Genomic DNA, 23,997 nt, shown 5'->3' with positions numbered 1-23,997 from the left:
GAGTAGCAAGGATATTTTCACAGAAAATTCTGCTTAGTTGTTTTAAGTTAGTAGCTCTAAATACATCCTTTATCTATTGATTCCAATATTGTATATGTTTTTTGGTTCAAGATTAAGCAGAAACAGTGCATTAGATACAACAGAGTGGTAGTGAAAGATGTGGTAAACATGGTTTTGATTAGGCTCATTTTTAAACTTAGCAGTTTAATCGTTTATGCATAGAGTGTATATTGCATTAAACATGCTTCCTATAATCAGTTTCTATGACAACCAAGAAGCTGGCGGATTATATTGATTCAAACAGGATGTTTTTCAAGGTTGTGATCAGTTTATTAGAGTTAATTATTGTATTAGAATGACTGTCAATGATAACTATAAAATGAGTGATAGCATTTCCCTATTTAAATTATTCTTACACTTCATAGGATATTTATATGCTGAAAATGCTTATGCTACTAATTGGAGAAGGCGAAACTGAAGAGCAACTCTAAAGTACATATTAAGCTAATGAAACTAGAAAAACATGACAATTATGGTTTAACTTTAAAGAAACAGATTGGTTTTTATTTGATATTAGGAGGGTAGAAATAAATATTTATAATTATTAGAAAATAATTATAATTATTTCAAATCTATATTGAAAAATCATTTCAGAATTTTCAGACAACATTAAATCCTAAAATAAATAACCCATGTGTCTTATCAGGCCACTGTAACAAAGTCCCACAAAAATTATTTCTCACTGTCTTACTGGCTAGAGGCTTGAAGTTAGGGCACCAGCATAGTTGGGTGAAGACCTTCTTCCAGATCTGAAGGAGTGAGCTAACTCTGTGAGATTTAAGAGCACTAATCCCATTCCTTCGGGCTTTACCTCTTTGACCTCAGTGATTCATAAGGGCCCTACCTCCTAATATCACTGCATTGTGTACTAAAGTTCAGCATAAGATTTTCAGGGGGACACAGACATTCAGACCACAGCAACATGTTACCATAATCTTTATCATTTTCTCAAAACAAGTATCCTTTCTGTTCTAAGCTGCTTTTCATTAGAAAAAAATAAAAACTTGGGTTACAAGGAAATGATGGAATAATGGTTCTTCACCCATTGTATGCAAGGGCTTTAAAATATCTAAGTAGTTTCCTTTTTTGAAGATTACTGATTGGGTTGAGGAACTTTGCATTGCCTAAATAAATAATGAAATAAAATAGTGGTGTACCTTTGGCTCCCAGAGCAGCACCATGGTCATTGGCAAGAAAAAGCATCTTACAAAAGGCAGCAAAAAAGGAGCCAAGAAGAAACTATCAATAGTTGATCCATTTTATAAGACATGTGGGTGTGTTGTAAAAGCACTAATTAACTATGTACAATGTGAGCAGTGTTGGAAAAACAGTAGTCTCAAGGACCCAAACTGAAATTTCATCTGATGATCTCATGGGTAGTGTTTTTGAAGTTAACCTTGATGAGCTTTGGAATAATGAACCTGTACCTAGAAAATTCAAGTTAATTACTGATACTATTCTGGGCAAAAACTGCCTTACAACTTCTATGACATGAATCTTACCAGTGACAAAATGTGCTCTATCATCTAAAAATTGCAGACCATGAAAAAAGCTTATATTGAGATCAAGACTACTGATGATTATTTGATTCATCTGGTCTGTGTTGGTTTTATAAAATGCATACATATGTATATATATACATGTAACTATTAATATATATGTATATACATGTATATATATATATAGATAATAGATTCAGAAGACCTTTTAAACTTAGGACCAAGGGTCCCCACAAATTTTGAAGAAGATGAGGGAAATCATGACTCAAAATTTAGACAAATTACTTGAAAGAAGTGTTCAATAATTTGAGTCCAGACAACATTAGAAAAGATCTAGAAAAGGCTTGCCAATCTATCTTCTCCATCATGTCTTTGTTATCAAAGTAAAATTGCTGTAGAAGCCCACATCTGAGTTGGGGAAACTAATGGAGTATTATGGTGAAGGTAGTAGTTCTGAAAAGATACTAAGGATGGCACAGGTGCTAAAATTGAACAAGCTGATGGATATGAAACGCCAGTCCAAGAAGCCGTTTAAAAATCAGACTTTTAATGGTGACAAATACAAAGCCTTATTATATAAAAAAAAAAAAAGTCATGAATCTAGTTTGGAGAGAAGAACTTAACTGAAGAGCGTACAGTCTTTTAAAATAATCCTTGGAAATTCAGAATTGCCATTTCCAAATGAGTGCCAAATCCAGATTTTTACAGATGCCAAGTTACAACCTACCTTTTCAATATCTCTTGCAAAATGTGATAAAAAATTTTTAACGTGCTTGTGTTTATCATAGTTTCCTTTATTTTTAGTTAATTTCCCTGTATTGGTTAAGAAATTCCTCACAACCTAATGAGACCTTCTCTTATATTGACCCCCGAAAAATTCTATAGCTTTGGCTTTTACATTTTAAAACTATCTCTAATTTTGTATATATGATGGGAAAGTGGATATCACATAGCAATTATGTGAAAATCATGTAGCAAACTGTCTCTGTATCATTTGTCAAGTGGGAAAATGGATATCATGTAGCAGCTACCTGCATATCATGTAGCAAACTAAGTCTCTGCATCTTTTGTCAAGGATTGATGGTAAACATATGCAGAATGGAAAACTAAGGCCCTGCAAATAGATCAAAGGTTAAGTAAGAGAAGATAGTTCTTTAGAGAAACCAGCCAATTTCACAGGTTCTTTAGAGACCTGCTCTTTGAGAGATGAGAGTGGTACTCAAAACTTGAGGGAAAGAGTTTCATTACCATTTACCCATTTACCAATGTGAAAAAACAAATTTCTAGGCTCACCTCTCCACAGTATCTTGGTGTGATCAGAACAATTCTGTTCCTACCCTCTGATAGTCAGCAGGATAAGAATAGCTAGAACTGCAGAAAGGTACACAAATCCATATTAACTGTGATGTTGCTGTCAGGGCATGAATTAACACTAAGGGCTGTAGGCCATGCTCAATATAATACAAGTTTTGATGTGTTAAATTAGACTTCTATAGTAGACCAATAAAAATTATGTTATTACAAGCTACCAGTTATCAAGTCTACCAAGCACTGTGCTAATTATCTGTTATTACTTTAATTAACTCTTTATGGCAAATGTTGCATTCTATTTCTCAAGAAGGACATTGAGGCTTAGAGGTATTATTTATTTTAATAGTAATGCAATTGCTTAGTGTCAGGTTTGGGATTCATAGCCACATCTATCTGACATCCAAGCCATTATGATAAAATGAACTCTATATAGAAGTAGACAATAAAATATGTTCTTTCAAAATCAGATGATTAGAGCTAAATCAGTTTTTTTTTTTTTTTTTTAGAGAAACATGTCATGGTTTTTACTCTCTTGATGACATATTAAAAAAAAAAGAAAAATAAAATAGGAACATGTATCCTGAAGGAAGTCTTTGGGGAGAATAAGTTGTCTTTAATAATTTAATGGTCTATAACATTGACAGGGAAATACTCTTTATTTTGCATAGGCTCAAGAATAGAAGTAGGGAAACAAGGCTAATGTACTTTGGCTACAGTGAAGTTATTTTTATTATTATTTTTTACTGAGCTGTCTGCTAATAAAACTGGTAACTTCATAAAGTGTGGACTTCTAATGACAACAAAATTATGTAAGCAGGGTTACTTGAAGTTTCTCTTGATCATGATATGAATGAGTTAGTCAAGATGCTTTTGAGTGTCCCTGTTGTGGGTTGATTTGTGTTCCCCCAAAAGATACGTAGAAGTCCTAACTGCCCTAATCCATGAATGTGGCCTTATTTGTAAACAGGGTCTTTACAGATATAATCAATTTAAGATGAAGTCATACGTGATTAATGTGGCATTAAATCCAAGGTCTGGTGTTCTGGTGAGGAGAAAGAGATTTGGGGACATGCAGATATACAAATAGTTATGGGGCAATGGAGGCAGAAGTTGGAGTGAGGCATCTACAAGCTAATGAGTGCCAAAAATTGCCAGCAATTTCCAGAAGGTAGGAAGAGGGTTTCCCTGGTAACTCAGACGGTAAAGCATCTGCCTGCAAATGTGGGAGACCCGGGTTCAATCCCTGGGTCAGGAAGATCCCCTGGACAAGGAAATGGCAACCCACTCCAGTACTCTTGCCTGGAAAATTCAGGGGACAGAGGAGCCTGGTGGGTTGCAGTCCATGGGGTTGCAAAGAGTTGGACACGACTGAGCAACTTCACTTTTTCTTTCAGGAAGAGTCAAGGATGATTCTTCCCTAGAACCATTGGAGGCTACAAAGCCTTTCTGACTCCTTGATTTCGGACTTGTTTCCAGAACTGCGAAAGAATAAATTCCTCTTGCTTTGCAACCTAGTTTGTGTAATTTTTTGATGGCAGCACTAGGAGACAAATATAGGTAGGCCCAGTCAAACCTGAAAACCTCTAGTCTGCTCAAAGAGATTACTGGCATCACAGGAAACAGTCCTGAAAATGTCCCCTGGAGACAGTGGTCATAGATTGGTTTGTGAGTAATGAGGGGAAATAGTGAAGGCCAATAAGGAGAGGGAAACTGTGTGAGCCCACACTCAGAGGCTAAAATAGGATGTAGTATGTGTCTACATACAGGAATTAAGAATTAGCTGGCCAGACTAAGAACTGAGCTAACAAGTTTAGGATAACATGAAATAAGTCTGGGATGATAAAGTGTGGAAGACCATAGATGGTATGCAGTCCACTACTTGGGACTCAGTCTTTGATGGGATAACGAGACAGAATGAAGGATTAAAGCCAGAGTATGTACAGAGAGAGGGACTTCCCAGGTGGCTCAGAGGTAAAGAATCCTCCTACCAATGGAGGAGATAAGTGTTTGATCCCTAGATGGAAAGATCCCCTGGAGAAGGAAATGACAACTCACTCCAGTGCTCTTGCCCGGGAAATCTCATGGACAGAGGAGCCTGGTGGGCTACAGTCCATGGGTTGCAAAAGAGTTGGTTAGGACTCAGCGACTAAGCAACAACAACATGTCCAGAGAGAAGGGTATAGGAAGAGTCTGGAATCACCTGGAAGTTTGGCTAAACAACGGTAATGTAAGGTTTACTCTATAAAACATGAACTTCTGGAAGTGATGGTTAGTATTTAAGGAATGATGAATGTGGGCAATAGTCAAGAGGGTGAAAATGACAGAAATAATTGATAAGAAGAGAGACAGACAGAGAAAGTGCCAAGGAGACAAAGACAGATCACTTAGAGTGCCCAAGCGTGGGGGCAGAGAGGAGGGAACGGGAAAGCCAAAACTGGTAAGTGTGTGTTTTGAATATCTGGGACAAAGGAAAAATACTGAAGTGTGTGTTTTTTATCTGTTGTCTCTATAAAGGATTAGAAAGTAAATAGTACAGGTTTTTTCAGGCCATAATTTCTTTCACAATGATTTCACTCTGCTGTTGCATATAATAGCAAAGATATATAATTTTCCAGCTTTTTTTTTGCCCTTCAAGACCAGCTGATAATTTTTCATTTGTTAACACAAGTGGATTTTACAGTTCCCCATTTGATATCTATGTGGGCTTCCCACGTGGCTCAGTGGTAAAGAATCCATCCGACAATGCAGGAGACTCAGGAGACAGGGGTTCTATCCCTGGCTTGGGAAGATCCCCTGGAGGAGGAAATGGCAGTCCACTCCAGTATTCTTGCCTGGAGAATCCCATGGACCAAGGAGCATGCTACAATCCATAGGGTTGCAAATAGTCAGACACGACTGAGCGTGTGCGCACGCACGCGCACACACACACACACACACACACATATCTGATATCTAGGTGCCTTGAAGTAGACAGTATTGATTGTTAGAAACTAAAATGTTTGTTTGCAATGATTTCATTTTTTTCAAATATTCTTTATCCTGAGATGAAACTTAATTTCATTTCACTGTGTTTTCTATTCTTTAGGCAGGTGATATAATAGTATCTTGAGGAATATCCGGGTATTAATGCAGTTAGAGAAAGAGTGTTTCTTCAAATGGAAACCTAATAGTTTTCATGATAGAAAATATAAATCTGTACATGTCAGAGAGACACATTTATTTTCTCTTTTCAGTAATATGTTCACATTTTTAACATGCGTTTCATGAACCAATGTCATCTTTTTGCAGGTGATTGCTTATAAGCAAGTACTTTTGATTTTATCTCGATCATTTCTGATGCAGGGCATTGTGAAGACCTCAATCAGGATTGGAAATGTGCTGTTCTATTTTCTCATTTCCTATAAAGATTTAAACCTAAATTCATAACTGCCGACCAGGTCCTTAATGTAAGAGCATCTTTGTTTATGTAATGTTTTTGTCAAGAGTAAGTTGTCACGCCTCTCATGGCATGTAATTGCTGTAATATGTGTATAGCATTCAGTTCTTCATACTCCTTTTATTTATATAGGGCTGTTAGGAAATTATTTCCCCTTTTTAATAAATGCCTTTATTCCTCAATACAATTTAAACAAATAAATATTTCATTGACCTTTTGCATTTCTTTTTGTAGCACTACAAAAAGGGTCATATTCCTTGATATGATAATTGAAAATCAAGTGAATATTAGCAATCTAGTAATTGGAAAGTAATTTTATATAACACAGGCCATGAATTAGTCACCATTTGAAGTGCAGTGTGTTTATATTTAATTTTATAAAACATTCTTCCAGGTTAGTGACAAGACGTTCAGTGGTGCTTGAAAAAAGGGACCATCTAGATCTCTTACATCATTTGATGTATGTTTGACAAAACATTTGGAAACTTCATTAATTTATGTCAGATTTGTAGAGAGGGTTTAACTGGATTATTGTACACTTTAACTTGAACTTGAATTCAAGTGCATCAGGTTGAGTCTTTCTCTTGGCAAGAAATTGCAATGCTAATGAAGCTGGGAGGGGAGTGATCCCTCTTCATTCTCTGCGGTGCAATGTGAGCATTAAAAACATGAAAAAGGTTTTTGAGAATTGAATGATGAATATTAATTATTTGGGATACTGTAGCATTAGGAAGGAATTAGGTAAAACCATTTTACCTAATTAAAAATTATTTTCCTCAAGTTGAAAAATGGTATATTTCAAATACTGTGCACATTTAATTGAGAATAGTAGAAATTTTGACTTAGTATCCTTCTCTGAGGATCTCACAGTTCTTTATAAGTACTATCATTTTCATACTCATTTTACTTCTATGAAGAGGAAGTTTCTGGGTTGAAGTTGGATTGAAGTTTTCTCAATCAGAAGAAAAATTTAATAGATTGTTTTATAAAATCTGATACTGTGATTGACATACAAGTGTATTATATCTCTGCCTTATGTAATTTCCTTGTAAATTCCATGTGTCATGTATGCAAATGAAGGTATGGTGCGTTCTATTGAAATAAAAAGAGAACCTGGCTTTTCTAGGTAAGTTTTTCTATGGTCAGTCTGAAATATAGAACTTTAATTTCCAAAATCAGTAATTATTCCAAAAGGCATGATTATTTATAGAAAGTGATGAAATCAAAATGATATTTTAACCTATAGATTCCCATGAGAGGTATATAGGCCAGTGATCCAGGGCCTTTGTGTTTCCTTAATTCAACTATGCATTAATCAAATATGTATGGAGTATTTATTATGTGCTGTAAAGTGTTCTGTAGGTAAAAAAGAAAAAGATGAATAAAAACATACTCATGAGTCCAAGATGTATGTGGTCTAGTTGGGATGATATATGCAGAATTGGGTAATTACAAAATAATATAGAACATGCAGTGAAAGAAAGGTGCAGGGGACATCAGCTCTTGGAAAAATGGTTCAGAAGACAGAACTTGTCCTAGGAATATTTCCATGTCACCATTTTATTCATTAATTTTTTATGAGACAAACAGGCTACCTGTTTCCTAGAGTACAATGCTCCAAATGCGATATTTCCCATCATTGCTTCCAAGTTTTGCTCTCAGCTCTGAGGCCCTGGTCATCTGACATTTACTAGTAGAGATTAAAAAAAAATGTGAACATAAGGAATCTTTATCTGGAGGGCTGCTATCTTAGCTTGGGCAGCTATAACAAAATGCTATACACTTGGCAGCTTAAAAAGAGACTTTTATTTCTCACAGTTACGGAGGCTAGGAAGTCCATGATCAGTGTGATGATGGCTTCAGTGTTGGTGAGCACCCTCTTCCTGTTTTCTCATTAAGTCCTCATATGGCCTTTCCTTGGTGCTTGTATGTATGTGTGTGCAAACACACACACACATGCACACGGTTCATAACTTTAAAATCCATTCTATTAATATGTTTTCTCACAGGCACTCCCATGGTTCCTCTCTAGTAAGTCCATCATTAAAACACCAGTAATTAAGGAAGTAAGTGATAAGCAATAAAATCACATTCATAATTTTAAACACCTTGGAAAGCCACCCATAATCAATTATATTTTAGTAGAAAAAGAATGAGCAATCATCTCTAAATAATGTTGTTGTATTAAATTTATCTAATAGTGGCACTCTACCTTAATCAATTCTAAATTGGATCATTAGTTAATGAAAATAGGCAGTAATTAAATACTCCTTATTTTCACTTGTATCATGAGATTAAATTTCCTGATGAAATTCAGTATGAGGATTGGACATAGTTAAACTCCTGTTTTCAAATTTCACTGCAGTGGAAAGAGCTCATTGTAAAAGGAAAGGTTTTACAAGCTGTTGCCACTACAGTTCAGTAGCTGCAATACTGTTTTATGATTACAGATCAGACAACCAGGACAATCAGAATAAATCTAAACCACTTCATTTTATGATCTGTGATGGATGTAAATTGAGACTTGTATTACTTATTCAGGAAACACATAATTCTAGAACATTAGATCTGCAGATATCTTTAGAATCTCTAAATGGAATGCCCACATTTTGCAAGTGAGTATCAGGACCCTAAATACTGTAGCTAAAAGACTTAGCTGTAGAACTGAGGCAAAAATCATATTTCCTGACTCCCAACTTGTGCTTTTAGCAGTGCATCACATTCATCATCTTTTTACATTAATGCATTTATCTGACTTAGAAGTTACCCATTCTGTTTTCAACATAGCCAAGCATGCCCCTCCTTTGATGCTGGGCTTTAACACTGGCTGATATAGGGCCATAATTGCTTTCCCCTTTATAGAATACTGTGAAAGATGGTAATGTCTACAAAAACCTAGATGTGGTCTTCATTCTGTCTTGACCCACTCATCTTTTTTCCTGCTAACAACTGTAAGGTTTGGAACTCCCTGAAACAAGATACTTTCCACAGATGTCTAGGTAAATCATCAGGCTTCTCAGTTTTCAGACTCTAAACTTGAGGGAGAGATCACTCGATATGGAGAGAAAATAAATACCAAGAGAAGGGAAAGCAGAAGTTGCCGTTGGAAGAAAAAAGATAATTGACAACTGGCTGAAAATGCCTTGGGTAGTAATAGTAATAGCAGGAGTAGTGTTAGTCACTCTGTGGTGTCTGACTCTTCATGACCTCCATGGAATGTAGCCCACCAGGCTCCTCTGTCTATGAGGTTCTCCAGGCAAGAATACTGGAGTGGGTTGCCATGCCGTCCTCCAGGGGATCTTCCCAACCCAGGGATTGAACCTGGGTCTCCTGCACTGCAGACAGATTCTTTACTGAGTGAGCTACAGGGAATAGACTTTATAATATTTTAAAAAATTATTATGGCTACATGATGAATAAAATCAAATCACCATCTTTCGGCTGAGCTCGTGATGGATTTGCTTTTATCTGACAAAGAAGAAAAAAAAAAAAAAAAGAAAAAAAAATTATTATGATTGCATGTAAACATCACCTGGTCTTGCATGTGTATAATTGAATAGTTTTTACAATTTCTTTACAGTTTTCCTTTATATGAAATATAGGAATCTTTGAATATGACAGGAAATAACACTTAATTTATGTTCTCAGCACTGCAAAATATACTAGTTTTAGACAGATCTGATTAATTTCAGTGGAATTATAAAGAAGACATCTGTGAGGGACAGTCATTCTGACAAAGAGTGAAAGGGTTAAATGACCCCTTAATTTCTCTATTTTGGCAATCTCCCAAGGCTTTCACTAAGAGACTGTTTGTTTTCTGCCAGGTGGATGCAAATTCACTCTACAAAAAGAAATTAATTTACTAAGGTATGGTGCATCTTTTCTCTTTTCTATTCTGGTAATTGAATATTCATCACAAAACAAGTGCAGCTAATTAGTAGATTATCCCATTTACTTGCAAATAATGAACTTGTTATTTATATAAAAAAAGCAACAGTTGAAAAAAATCTAAGTTTTAGTTAGTTACAATTGCTCAAATAACTTTAAAAATCTTCCAAACATACAATGCATTTCACTGTAATGAATCATTATTTGGTAACTACACATAGGATTTAATCACTTTAAATCCTTTAATCACTTTAATCACTTCAAGAAATGGAGGTTTTAGGTTAACATTTAGTTGTAACAAAATTTCTAATCTTAGCAAAGCTGTGTTTTTGCCTAAATTTAGTAGTTTGGTGAAATTTATGATAATTGTGGGCACTTCCTCAGTTTTTAAACTTACTTAAGGTGGATGACTCATTTGGGGAGCTGCTTTAACAGAAGTTTGTTCTAGGAATTTTAATTATGTACTTTTATAGTTAACAAGGAGGCTACTTAACTATTCTTCCTAAAGAATAATTGGTAAGGTGACTTAGTCACTAACTATACTTCTTATTTGCTGTAATTCTTTTATTACAATAAGTCCTTTTATCACTTTTGTACCCTATGTTAGGTATTATTTCTGTTAAAAACAGTGAAATGATTGACATTGGCGAGGCCATGTCTGATTATCTGTTGTATAAAGGCAAACTTGCACCATACACACACCACCTTCACCCCTCCCCCATCATATTGTAGTAGTATTTTTTGAAATTCTGGATACTGAATGGTGAGTACGTCAACTTTGTTACTCAGTCAAGTCCAGGCTCTGCCTCTTAGGCAGGAATTTAGAGAGTATGAAGGATTCTGTGGGGAAACTGTACTCTTGCCTGGAAAAACCCATGGACGGAGGAGCCTGGTAGGCTGCAGTCCATGGGGTCGCTAAGAGTCGGACATGACTGAGCGACTTCACTTTCTTTTCACTTTCATGCATTGGAGACGGAAATGGCAACCCACTCCAGTGTTCTTGCCTGGAGAATCCCTGAGACGGGGGAGCCTGGTGGGCTGCCGTCTATGGGGTCGCACAGAGTCGGACACAACTGAAGTGACTTAGCAGCAGCAGCAGCAGTGGGGAAACTGGCTGAACAGAAATAATCTAAAATGAGATATTAAGACTAAATTCAACAGCAGGGTACAGAAGAAACAGAAATCATGCCAAAACAGGGATATAATTGGTCACAGTAAAGCAAGTGGAACATGCATATGCTTTAGGTTGTAGGTGAGGAACGTATAGGAGAGAATCTGGTTCTGAGAATGTTAAAATCTAATTTTCTACTGTCGGATATAAAATAGAAAATATTTAAATTTAAAAGATGAAACTTTTCAAGTATATTCTTCAGAAATACGGATACAACTATAAGATCCCCCCCTCCCCCATAAAAAAATGATCAATTAGAATAACTGAGAGTAGTTGCCTCCAGAGGATGAGCCAGGAACTATAGTTTTTCTGCATTATCTATTTTATGCAGGTAATAGTGATGGTAGAAAGAAGTGCTTATAATGTAATTAAATGGTTTATAAAATATGTAATGGAGAAGGATAAGAATAAATTAGTCAATCACAGTTTTAGAAATAAACGTTAATTAATATAGATATTTCCTGATGGCGTCAAGGTTGTACATGGGGAAATGAGTGTGTAGGAAATTATATCACAATTCCTTTCCCCGCTAAGGCAGACAGGGAAGGAGTGAGAAAGACATCCCAGCTAGGTTGCTGTGAGTCCCGGGAGACTGCTGAGTCGCACTGAGGCCAGTGACTCCTGGGAAGGGAGAGCTAAACAGAACCAAACGTTAGGGAGGATAACCGTCTTATGTGGGAGAGGACGTGTCCTTCAGGATATGCCTATTGAGATATTTATAGAGGTGATTCAGTGAGAGTCCTATGATTTCTAACATTCCGTTCAAAGCAGGTCAAGGATTCTGGCCCTGTGAATCTGCCAAAGAAAGTGGAAGTAGTCTGCACCAAGCTAAAATAAACCGTTCATCTGTGAAGTCTGTAGACTAGTAGCACTCACAAATGTGAATCCATCACCAGCAAGGGGAATGGCATCACTGGCACAGGCTTATGGGAATCAATCCCATTTCTCAAGTTCAGGAAAACTGGTTCGTCAAAGGACATTGGTATCTTGTAAAAAGAAGGGATGGGTGGCCCCTTATTAGGAGCCGTTATCATATCTGTAAGAAGCTGTAAGTTTGCTTCTTACTTACAAGTACTTACAGTTCTCATTTAGTTTTTTTTTTTTTTTTCAATCACAGGAAACTGGTCTAAAAAGTTTAGAACAGAGATACAAAATAGTAGAGATACCATAGCACTTCTGCTTTTTACTTCAAAGCATGAGATGTTTGCTTGAAGTAGATATAGTCTTTCCATTTAAAACAATTTTTTTCTGTGTTTTTCTTAATAAAAGGTCTTATTTTTAAAAATCAGGTATGAATTTTGAATTTGATTACTTTTTATACCTATCGTATAATTTTGCATGTTTTCTACTTTGTGTTTTATTTGTTTTTGTCCTGTCAGTTTGAAAAGACTATTAATAGATTTATTTCAATGAGCCTAATAGTTTTGGAGTAATTATGTACTAATCATGGTGTATTATTCTATAAATGCACCTTCATATTAATTTTGCTATTTTATGTTTAGGATCTATGGTTTATATTAATATGAAAAATGTATTTTCAGTTATTTTCTCTTAGCATACACTAGTTTGGGGGTTTTTAAATCAAGGCTATCTTATTCTCCTGGTTTTACAAAAAGAAAATTGTTCTGTATGCTCTGTAAAAGTTTAGTTCACAAAAGAATTACAAATGCCTTCCAAGTTGAAACAGCCTGTGACAGTGTGATCCTGAGACCTTTTGGACGTATTTTCTTTGAAAGTGTCAGCAGTTTTTTCCACTATGTTGTTCAGTTTATAGTAACTAAGTTTTATGTAAATATGCTGTTATATACACTCTTAAAAATCAGCTATTTTATCTAGATTTTGATGTATTGGTGTAAGATTAATGTATTCAAAAATTTATTGTACTTTGTGTTCTCATTTCTAAGTTTATTTATTTGTACTCTAATTTTAGTTGACTAGAATAGCTAGAAAATGTAGTTTTGTTGATTGTTATACTTTAGCTGGCATATTTGGATTTTGGGGCCTTATTTATTCTAGAAAGAAAAGATGTTTATAACAATATGAAGGAAGTGTGACAAATTGTCTTTTTTTTTTTCTTTTTCCTGTACACAATGGAGGGAATGCTACATCATATTTTAAAATGTGGCTTCTGGATATATACTGTCTGGCTGCAAAACCAGCCCTTGTACTTAAAACTCTGGAACTTTGTAGAAATCACTTCATCTCCTTCTGCCTTCCCTTTCTCAACTTGAAAATGTATTTTATCATAGCACTTAACCTTTAGGGTTAGCTTGGAAGTAAATTAATAAATACATATAAAGAGCTTAAGATGCTATTGCAACAATATGCAAGTTCAAAGAATATTAAGAGAAAAATCAAGACAGTTTTAGCTTTAATACAGGTTGTAGGCTTTCTCAATAACAGTGATTATATCTTTGCCCTATTTATTGATTTATTTTTTTTAACCTTAGGTTGCATTTTCCAATATATATCTCTTTCTTTCTGTTTTTTGTTGATACTTTGTAATAATTCCTTACTCCGCTTTGAGGGTTGGCCCAAGGCAGCAAGCACCTGGGCCCAGGCCAAGTCCCTGAGGGCTGCTGTTAGAATTCCAGCAGGATCTCATTAAGAGCAGAACTAAAGAAATTAGGCTGTATGATTATGTAAGTTGTTGTTGACACTTAATTCGAATGGAATGAGTGAGAGCAGCCACAGGGCAGCAGAAGCTAGAGGTCTCTGGAGGGCACAGGCTCACACTTACTCCGTGAGAGGTATTTCTCTTCAGAACTTTTCTTCTCTGTCTTGCCCAACCCCTCCCCATTCCCCGTTCCCGTTGGTAGACCCACGACTAGTTCATTAGGTAGTGGATCATTAAGGGTTCTTCAGGGAACAAAAACAATCTCAGATTTTTTTTATATGCAGCTGACCTTTAAATAATTTGGGGGTTAGAGGCCCTGACCTTACATGCACTCAAAAATTTGTATCTACTTTATAGTTGTATATACTTTATATATACTTTGTTTGTATATACTTTATTTTCTGCATATCTGCAGATTCAAATAACTAGGGATTATGTAGTACTGTAGTATTTATGATTGAAAAATAGCCACCTGTAACTGGATCTATGCAGTTCAAACCAGTGTTGTTCAAGGGACATATATATATATATATGTACACACACACACACACACACACATATAGAGAGAGGGGGAAAGAGAGCACATGAGAGAGAGAGAGAGACAAGAGAGATTTATTTTAATTGTCCTACATGACTGTGGGACCTTGCAAAACCAAAATCTTCAGAGCAGGTCAGCTGGTTGAGAATTCCAGCAAGAGCTGGTGCTGCAGTTTTGAGCCTGAAGACTGTCCAGAAGCAGAATGTTTTTCCCGGGGACACCACTCTTTGCTTATATGGCCTTCAACTGATTGGGTTAGTCTCACCCACTGATTCTAAATGTTAATCACATCTTAAAAAATACCTTCACAGCAACCTGTAGACTAGTGTCTGACCAAAGAACTGGGCGTCATAGCCTAGCCAACTAAACATACAGCCATCACAGATGGGATATTTGCTATTAAAATGCTGTTGCTCTCAAGCATGGAGTTTATTGCTGGACTGTTTAGACTGGACCTTGTCCAATGGGACAGAAATGAGACCTTTAACCCCAACCTAATCAGAGTCCTTTGAAGCTTAACTGTCTTCACTCTTGTGATTATATGAATGTAGCACCTTCCACCATTTTGCCTGTTTTCTCCATGATGACTGCCAGCTCTTTTTGAGATCTGAGTAACATGCTGTAGTTTTCATCCCAAAGATACTTATAAAATAATATGTAAAAATGTAAATAATGCATTAAAGAAATTCAGGTATGTTTGGAGCTTATAAGTACAGCTATAAGTTACTCTAAAGAGAAGAGCAATTATATGGGAATTATCAAAATAAAGTTTTGTAATTTTTGACTACTTCATTAATTTGGTAGATAAAATGACATATTACACTCTTTATTTGATTCATATACAAAAGTTTTTAACAAAGCTTAAGGAAAGCAGGAAACAAAAGCAAATTGTTGAGGTCATCAAAAACAGGGAGAGGCTGAAAAACTATACAGTGTAGGATCCTAACAAGACAAGACATATGAGTGTAGTGTGTCATAGATGGAGTCCTGGGGTAGAAAAAGGACATCAGGAAAAACTAATGAAATCTTAACAAAGTATGGCCTCTAATTAATGAGAATGAAGTAAGAACAGTTTATTAGTCATGACGAATGTACATGTAAAAGTGATAACAGTAGGGGATATATATATATATAAATTCTCTGTAATATTCTTTTTACTCTTCTACAAATCTAAAATTATTTTAAGAGATATTTTTAAAAAGTTTTTTAACAGAGACAAACTGTTAAATTTTGCTTCCAGCTCTGATAGAATAATAAAGCTATACATGACCTTAATCATAACAGTGAAAAAAAATTAGGAAAAATATATGAAAAGCTATTTCAGACATGAAAAAATAGGTAGTATAGGACTCTAATCCCCAAGAGAAGGAAACAAGATAAGGTAAGTCTATGATTCTCCCACTTCTCTGCTGGAGGCAATTTCTGGACCTTAGGAACATGAAGGAGGAACCCAAACAGAATCCTATGGCCTCACTGAAATGAGGAGTTGGTGACTGAAGTCTGGGACTATGGAGGCAGCAGCATTTACAGGGCAGAGTGAAGAAAGTTATGCAGAAAAGTGAGCTCTAGGAAACACGGTAGGCATTTCCTTCAGTCTTTCTTGAATAAGAGTTTTACACATATAAAAGTCAACGTGTACAAAGCCAGCAGAAGCCCACCAGAGAGTTGTAAGTTGGAATTTAGAAGAGACTCCAAGTAGGTCAGACCTTATCAGAGTAAAATACCTTTGTAGTGGAAGCTACTCTAAACCTTTCCTAGAAGTGCTTTAAAAATTAAACCTGAATGTGTTTGAGCTGAAGAGGTTAGCAACTTAAAATAATCATATATATATATATATATATATATATACACACACACATACACACACACACAGACATACACACACACACATATATAAACACACACCATACATATAGCTATGTATGATGTGTATGCTATGTAATACTTTATATGATGAGGAGTATAATTTTAGACATACCTTTAGACCATTCAGGTATGACCTGAATCAAATCCCTTATGAATATACAGTGGACGTGACAAACAGATTCAAGGGATCAGATCTGATAGAGTGTCTGAAGAACTATGGATGGAGGTTCGTGACATCATACAGGAGACAGGGATCAAGACAATCTCCAAGAAAAAGACATGCAAAAAAAAAGCCAAATGGTTGTCTGAAGAGGCCTTACAAATAGCTGAGAAGAGAAGAGAAGCGAAAGGCAAAGGAAAAAAGGAAAGATATGCCCATTTGATTGCAGAGTTCCAAGAATGGCAAGAAGAGGTAAGAAAGCCCTCCTCAGTGATCAGTGTAAAGGAATAGAGGAAAACAATAGAATGGGAAAGACTAGAGATCTCTTCAAGAAAATCAGAGATACCAAGGGAACATTTCATGCAAAGATGGGCACAATAAAGGACAGAAATGGTATGGACCAAAGAGAAGCAGAAGATATTAAGAAGAGGTGGCAAGAATACAGAGAAGAACTATACAAAAAAGATCTTCATGACCCAGATAACCACGATGGTGTGATCACTCACCTAGAGTCAGACATCCTGGAATGTGTAGTCAATTGTGCCTTAGGAAGCATCACTACGAACAAAGCTAGTGAAGGTGATGGAATTCCAGTTGAGCTTTTTCAAATCCTAAAAGATGATGCTATGAACGTGCCACACTCAATACCCCAGCAAAATTGGAAAACTCAGGAGTGACCATAGGACTTGAAAAGGTCAGTTTTCATTTTAATCCCAAAGAAAGGCAATGGCAGAGAATGTTCAAACTATCACACAATTGCACTCATCTCACACACTAGCAGAGTAATGCTCAAAATTCTCCAAGTCAAGCTTCAATGGTACCTGAACTGAGAACTCCCAGATGTTTAAGCTGGATTTAGAAAAGGCAGAGGAGCCAGAGATCAAATTGCCAACATCCACTGGATCATAGAGAAAGCAAGGGAGTTCCAGAAAAACATCTACTTCTGCTTTATTGACTATGCCAAAGCTTTGACTGTGTGGATCACAACAAACTGTGGAAAATTCTTAAAGAGTTGGGAATAACAGACCACCTTACCTGCCTCCAGATAAATCTGTATGCTGGTCAAGAAGCAACAGTTAGAACTGGACATGGACAAACAGACTGGTTCCAAATAGGGAAAGGAGTATGCCAAGGCTGTATTTTGTCACCCTGCTTATTTAACTTATATGCAGAGTACATCATGAGACATGCTGGGCTGGATAAAGCACAAGCTGCTTTATCAAGATTGCCAGGAGAAATATCAATAACCTCAGATACGCAGATGACACCACCCTTATGGCAGAAAGTGAAGAAGAACTAAAGAGCCTCTTGATGAAAATGAAAGAGGAGAGTGAAAAAGCTGGTTTAAAACTCAACGTTCAGAAAATTAAGATCATGGCATCCAGTCCCATCATTTCATGGCATATAGATGGGGGAACAATGGTAACAGTGACAGACTTTATTTTTGGGGGCTCCAAAATCACTCTAGATGGTGACTGCACCCATGAAATTAAAAGACATTTGCTCCTTGGAAGAAAAGTTATGACCAACCTAGACAGCATATTGAAAAGCAAAGACATTACTTTGACAACAAAGGTCCATCTAGTCAAAGTTTTGGTTTTTCCAGTACTCATGTATGGATGTGAGAGTTGGACTATACAGAAATCAGAGCATTGGAGAATTAGTGCTTTTGACCTGTAGTGTTGGAGAAGACTCTTGAGAGTCCCTTGGCCTGCAAGGAGGTCCAACCAGTCCATCCTAAAGGAAATCAATCCTGAATAGTCATTGGAAGGACTGATGCTGAAGCTGAAACTCCAGTATTTTGGCCACCTGATGCGAAGAGCCAACTCATTGCAAAAGACCCTGATGCTGGGAAAGATTGAAGGTAGGAGGTGAAGGGGATGACAGAGGATGAGATGGCTGGATGGCATCACTGACTCGATGGACATAAGTTTGAATAAGCTCTGGTAGTTGGTGATGGACAGGGAAGCCTGGCGTGCTGCAGTCCATGGGGTCGCAAGAGTTGGACACAACTGAGTGAATTGAAGTGAATTGGCAATCACTGTGAAAAGCATAGAAATATTGAATCACTATGTTGTGTAGCTGAACCTAATATAGTGTTTTAGGTCAATTATACTTCAAAAATAAACTCACTCATAGCAAAATAAATTCGATTTGTTGTTACTGGAGGCAGACGATGAGCGAGGGGAAATTGGATGAAGGCAGTCAAAAGGTACAGACTTCCAGTTGTAAGATAAATAAGTACTAAGGATAAACTTTTCAAGATGATGGATATCATGAACAAATGACAAACCTCAGTTCAGTTCAGTCACTCAGTCATGTACAACTCTTTGTGACCCCATGGACTGCAGCATGCCTGGCTTTCCTGTCCATCTCCAACTCCGAAAGCTTGCTCATGTCCACTGATCGGTGATGCCATCCAACCATCTCATCCTCTGTCATCCCCTTCTCCTCCTACCTTCAATCTTTCCTAGCATCAGGGTCTTTTCCAATGGGTCAGTTCTTTGCACCGCACCCCCATGAACAGTATGAAAAGGCAAAAAGACAAACCTAGACTGTGTATTAAAAAATAGAGACATTAGTTTGCCTACAAGGGTTCATATAGTCAAAGCTATGGTTTTTCCAGTAGTCATGAATGGATGTAAGAGCTGGACAATTAAAAAGTCTGAGGCGCAAGAATTGATGCCTTTGAACTGTGATGCTGGAGAAGACTCTTGAGAGTCCCTTGGGCTGCAAAGAGATCAAACCAGTCCATCCTAAAGGTAATTAGTCTTGAACATTCATTGGAAGGACTGATGCTGAAGCTGAGGCTGCACTACTTTGGCCACCTGATGCAAAGAGCCAACTCATTGGAAAAGACCCTGATGCTGGGAAAGATTGAGGGAAAGAGGAGAAGATGATGACAAAGGACTCAATGTTTGAATGGCATCACTGACTCAATGGACATGTGTTTGACCAAACTCATGGTGCAGGATGGGGAAGGCTGGTGTGCTGCAGTCCATGGGGTTGCAAAAACTGGACATGACTGAACAACAACAGCACCATATATGGAGTCTTCCTGGGTGGCACTGATGATAAAGTACCTGCCTATCAATGCAGGAGAGAAAGGTTCGTTCCCTGGGTTGGAAAAATCCCCTGACGGAGGTTATCACAACCCACTCCAGTATTCTGGCCTGGAAAATCCCAGGGACAGAGGAACCTGCCAGGCTATCGTCCATAGGGTTGCAAAGACTCAGACATGACTGAAGCAACTTAGCATCCATGCACACATATTATATATGGAAGTTGTTAAGAGAGTAAATCCTAAGAGTATTCATCATAAGAAAGAACATGTTTCCTGTATTTAATTTTTTATCATATGAGATGGTGGATATTTCATCTTATTTATTGTGATAATCATTTCTTGATGTCTAAGTTCAACAGTGTACTTATAATACAGTGAAAATAGAAGTGAAGTCGCTCAGTCGTATCTGACTCTTTGTGACCCCATGGACTGCAACCTACCAGGCTCCTCCGTCCATGGGATTTTCCAGGCAAGAATACTGGAGTGGGTTGCCATTTCCTTCTCCAGGAGCTCTTCCCAACCCAGGGATTGAGCCCGGGTCTCCCGCATCGTAGGCAGACGCTTTACCGTCTGAGCTACCAGGGAAGTCTATAATACAGTACTACATGTCAATTCTGGCTTTCCAGGTGGCACTAGTGGTAAAGAACCTATCTCCCAATGCAGGAGATGTAAGAGTTGTGGCTTTGATCCCTGAGGCAGAAGATTCCCCTGGACGAGGATATGGCAACTCACTCCACTATCTTGCCTGGAGAATCCCATGGACAGAACAGCCTGGTGGGACATGGTCCATAGGGTCACACAGAATTGGACATGATGGAAACTACTTAGCACGCGCATGTCAATTCTGTGTCAGTATACTGGAAGAGAAAAAAGAAAAAAAGTGTATACCTGAAAAGAATCAAACTAAACTGCTGGTAACTGTCTGCCAAAACAACACTTACCATTCCTAATAGAAACACATTTCAAAAAACACACTCACTAATGCAATTCTCACAAAGTTCAGCATCCAATTCAAAAACCTAAACACAGCAAGAAGCAGGAATGTGACTCAATAACCAGACATTTTAAAAAAAAATCAATAGAAATAGACCCAAAAATGTCAAAGATGATGGAAGTAGCATGAATTTTAGAAGAGCTATTTGGGTTTTGCACAAATATTTAAATGAAAATGAACATTAAAAAGAGAGAAACAAAATATCTAAGACAGAACTAGCTGAATTCTTTCTTCTTATTATTCAGTTCAGTTCAGTTCAGTTCCTCAGTCATGTCCGACTCTTTGCAACCCCATGGATGCAGTACACCAGGCCCCACTGTCCATCACCAGCTCCTGGAGTTTACTCAAACTCATGTCCATTGAGTCGGTGATGCCATCCAACTACCTCATCCTCTGTTATCCCCTCTCCTCCTGCCTTCAATCTTTCCCAGGATCAGGGAATTTTCAAAACAGTCAGTTCTTCCCATCAGGGGGCCAAAGTATTGGAGTTTCTGCTTCAGCATAGGTCCTTTGAATGAATATTCAGGACTGATCTCCTTTAGGATGGACTGGTTGGGTCGCCTTGCAGTCCAAGGGACTCTCAAGAGTCTTCTCACCACAGTTCATCAATTCTTCGGCGCTCAGCTTTCTTTACAGTCCAACTTTCACATCCATACATGAATACTGGAAAAGCCATAGCTTTGACTAGATGGACCTTTCTTGGCAAAGTAATGTCTCTGCTTTTTAATATGCTGTCTAGGTTGGTCATAACTTTTCTTCCAAGGAGCAAGTGTCTTTTAATTTCATGGGTGCAGTCACCATCTGCAGTGATTTTGTCGCCCCAAAAATAAAGTCTCTCACTGTTTCCACTGTTTCCCCATCTATTTGCCATGAAGTGATGGGACCAGATACCATGATCTTAGTTTTCTTTCTTTTTTTTTTTTAATCTTAGTTTTCTTAATGTTGAGTTTTAAGCCAACTTTTTCACTCTTCTCTTCACTTTCATCAAGAGGCTCTTTAGTTCTTCCTGCTTTCTGCCATAAGTGTGGTGTTATCTGCATATCTGAGGCTATTGATATTTATCCTAGCAGTCTTGATTTTAGCTTGTGCTTCATCCAGCCCAGAGTTTCTCATGATGTACTCTGCATATAAGTTAAATAAGCAGGGTGACAATATACAGCCTTGACGTACTCCTTTCCCTATTTGGAACCAGTCTGTTGTTTCATGTCCAGTTCTAACTATTGCTTCCTGACCTGCATACAGATTTCTCAAGAGGCATGTCAGGTGGTTTGGTATTCCCATCTGTTTAAGAATTTTCCAGAGTTTATCATGGTCCACACAGTCAAAGGTTTGGCATAGTCAATAAAGCATAAGTAGATATTTTTCTAGAACTCTCTTGCTTTTTCGATGATCCATTGGGTGTTGGCAATTTGATCTGATTCCTCTGCCTTTTCTAAATCTTCTTGAGCATCTGGAAGTTCATGGTTCATGTACTGTTGAAGCCTGGCTTGGAGAATTCTGAGCATTGCTTTACTAGTGTGTGAGATGAATTTGAACATTCTTTGGCATTGCCTTTCTTTGGAATTGGAATGAAAACTGACCTTTTCCAGTCCTGTGGCCACTGCTGAGTTTCCAAATTAGCTTGCATATTGAGTGCAGCACTTTCACAGCATCATCTTTTAGGATTTGAAATAGCCCAGCTGGAATTCCATCACTTCCACTAGCTTTGTTCGTAGTGACGCTTCCTAAGGCCTACTTGACTTCTCATTCCAGGATGTCTGGCTATAGGTTGGTGATCACACCATTGTGATTATCTGGATCGTGAAGATCTTTTTTGCATATTCACTATTATTTTGTACATTCACTATTATTAGGAAAAGACAAAGATTTTTCACTCTATTTCCATTTAATATTGAACTGGATATTTTGCTAATTATTAAATCAAGAAAAAGAAATATGGGCATACAACCTGTAAAGAGAATTAAACTGCCTTTATTTGCTGAAGTCATCATTGTATATTTAGAAATTCTAAGGAGTCTAATAAAAGCTGCTAGAACTACTAACTGACTTTATAAAACCATGAAACAGTTGATTGAAAAAATCGCTTGTATAAATGAGCTGCTGCTGCTGCTGCTAAGTCCCTTCAGTCGTGTCCGACCGTGTGCGACCCCATAGACGGCAGCCCACCAGGCTCCCCCCGTCCCTGGGATTCTCCAGCAAGAACACTGGAGTGGGTGGCCATTTCCTTCTCCAATGCATGAACGTGAAAGTGAAGTCGCTCAGCCGTGTCCGACTGTATAAATGAGCGATAGGCATAATTTTTAAAAATGAACAAGAAAATTATCAAAAGCCTCATAAATGAACAATTTTGTATATGTTAAATAAAATGTTTAATAATTTTACAACAGAAACTATAAAACACTGGTGAGAGTAATTAAAGAAGGCCTATATAGGTGGATATTTTTACAGTGATTCTGTGTTGGATGACAATATTTTTAAAAGGGAAATTTGATCCAAATTGATCTATTGATCAACACAATCCAAATCAATATCTCAATGAATTTTTTTCTTTGTAGAAATTGATAAGCTGATTCTAAAATAAATGTAGCAACAAAAAATTCTTAAAATCCATTTTTACCATGTATTATTATTTAAAAAGGCCAGAGTTATGTGACATAAATTAGCTGGTTGCAAAATTTCCTATACTGTTATGATAATTGAGGCACATTTGTGTTAGTTTTTGACAAGGATGGCAAGGCAGTTGTATAAGAGAAAAGATAGTATTTTCAACAACTGGTACAGAAGCAACTGGGTCTCTCTATATATAGTTAAAAAGTAAATCTTGACTCTTGTTTCACATGGTACATAATAATAATTTAACTCAATATAGATCATAGACCTGATTATAAAAGCAACAGTTATAAAATTTGTGAAACAGACAACCACAAAATGTATGTAGTAGAAAATGATTGTTACTGACTATGATTTTCAGGTGGGACAAAGAAATCACAGTGCAAAAAAGAAAAAAATGATGAACTGGACTCCATCCAAATCAAAAACTTCTCTTCATTGAAAGTCACTGTAAGAAAATGAAAATTCAGGCCATAAATTAGGAGAAAATATTGTAATAAATAAATTTGAAAATACCTTATATCCTGAAAATATTTTTATAGCTCAAGTATTTATATTTCTTAAGATTCATCCATAAAAGAAAAGCAGTATAAATAAAACAACACTATAAATGGGTGAAAAATTGAAGAGATACTTTATAAGAATATATGTAACTGTTCACTGTGCATGTGAAAAAATGCTATGGAGCCCTAGTCATGAGGGAAGTGCAAATTAAAACCATAATAAAATAAGATTACACATCTATTAAAATGGCAAAAAATAAAAAAATAAAATACTAGCACA

General features: G+C 36.9%; 1 non-coding gene and 1 pseudogene across 1 annotated transcript; both read left to right on the top strand.

The window, feature by feature from the left end:
• Positions 1-1,239: 1,239 nt before the first annotated feature.
• LOC122684435 lies at positions 1,240-2,094 on the top strand (annotated as a pseudogene).
• A 7,613-nt stretch (positions 2,095-9,707) lies between these two features.
• Positions 9,708-9,786, top strand: LOC122684562. Its single transcript, XR_006338100.1, has one exon. It is a non-coding gene; the product is annotated as a small nucleolar RNA SNORD51 (small nucleolar RNA).
• Positions 9,787-23,997: the final 14,211 nt, after the last annotated feature.

Source organism: Cervus elaphus, chromosome 26 (assembly GCF_910594005.1).
Source record: "Cervus elaphus chromosome 26, mCerEla1.1, whole genome shotgun sequence".
Classification (NCBI taxonomy): domain Eukaryota; kingdom Metazoa; phylum Chordata; class Mammalia; order Artiodactyla; family Cervidae; genus Cervus; species Cervus elaphus.
Note: the sequence above shows the minus strand (reverse complement) of the source record. Positions and strands in the feature narration are given on the sequence as shown.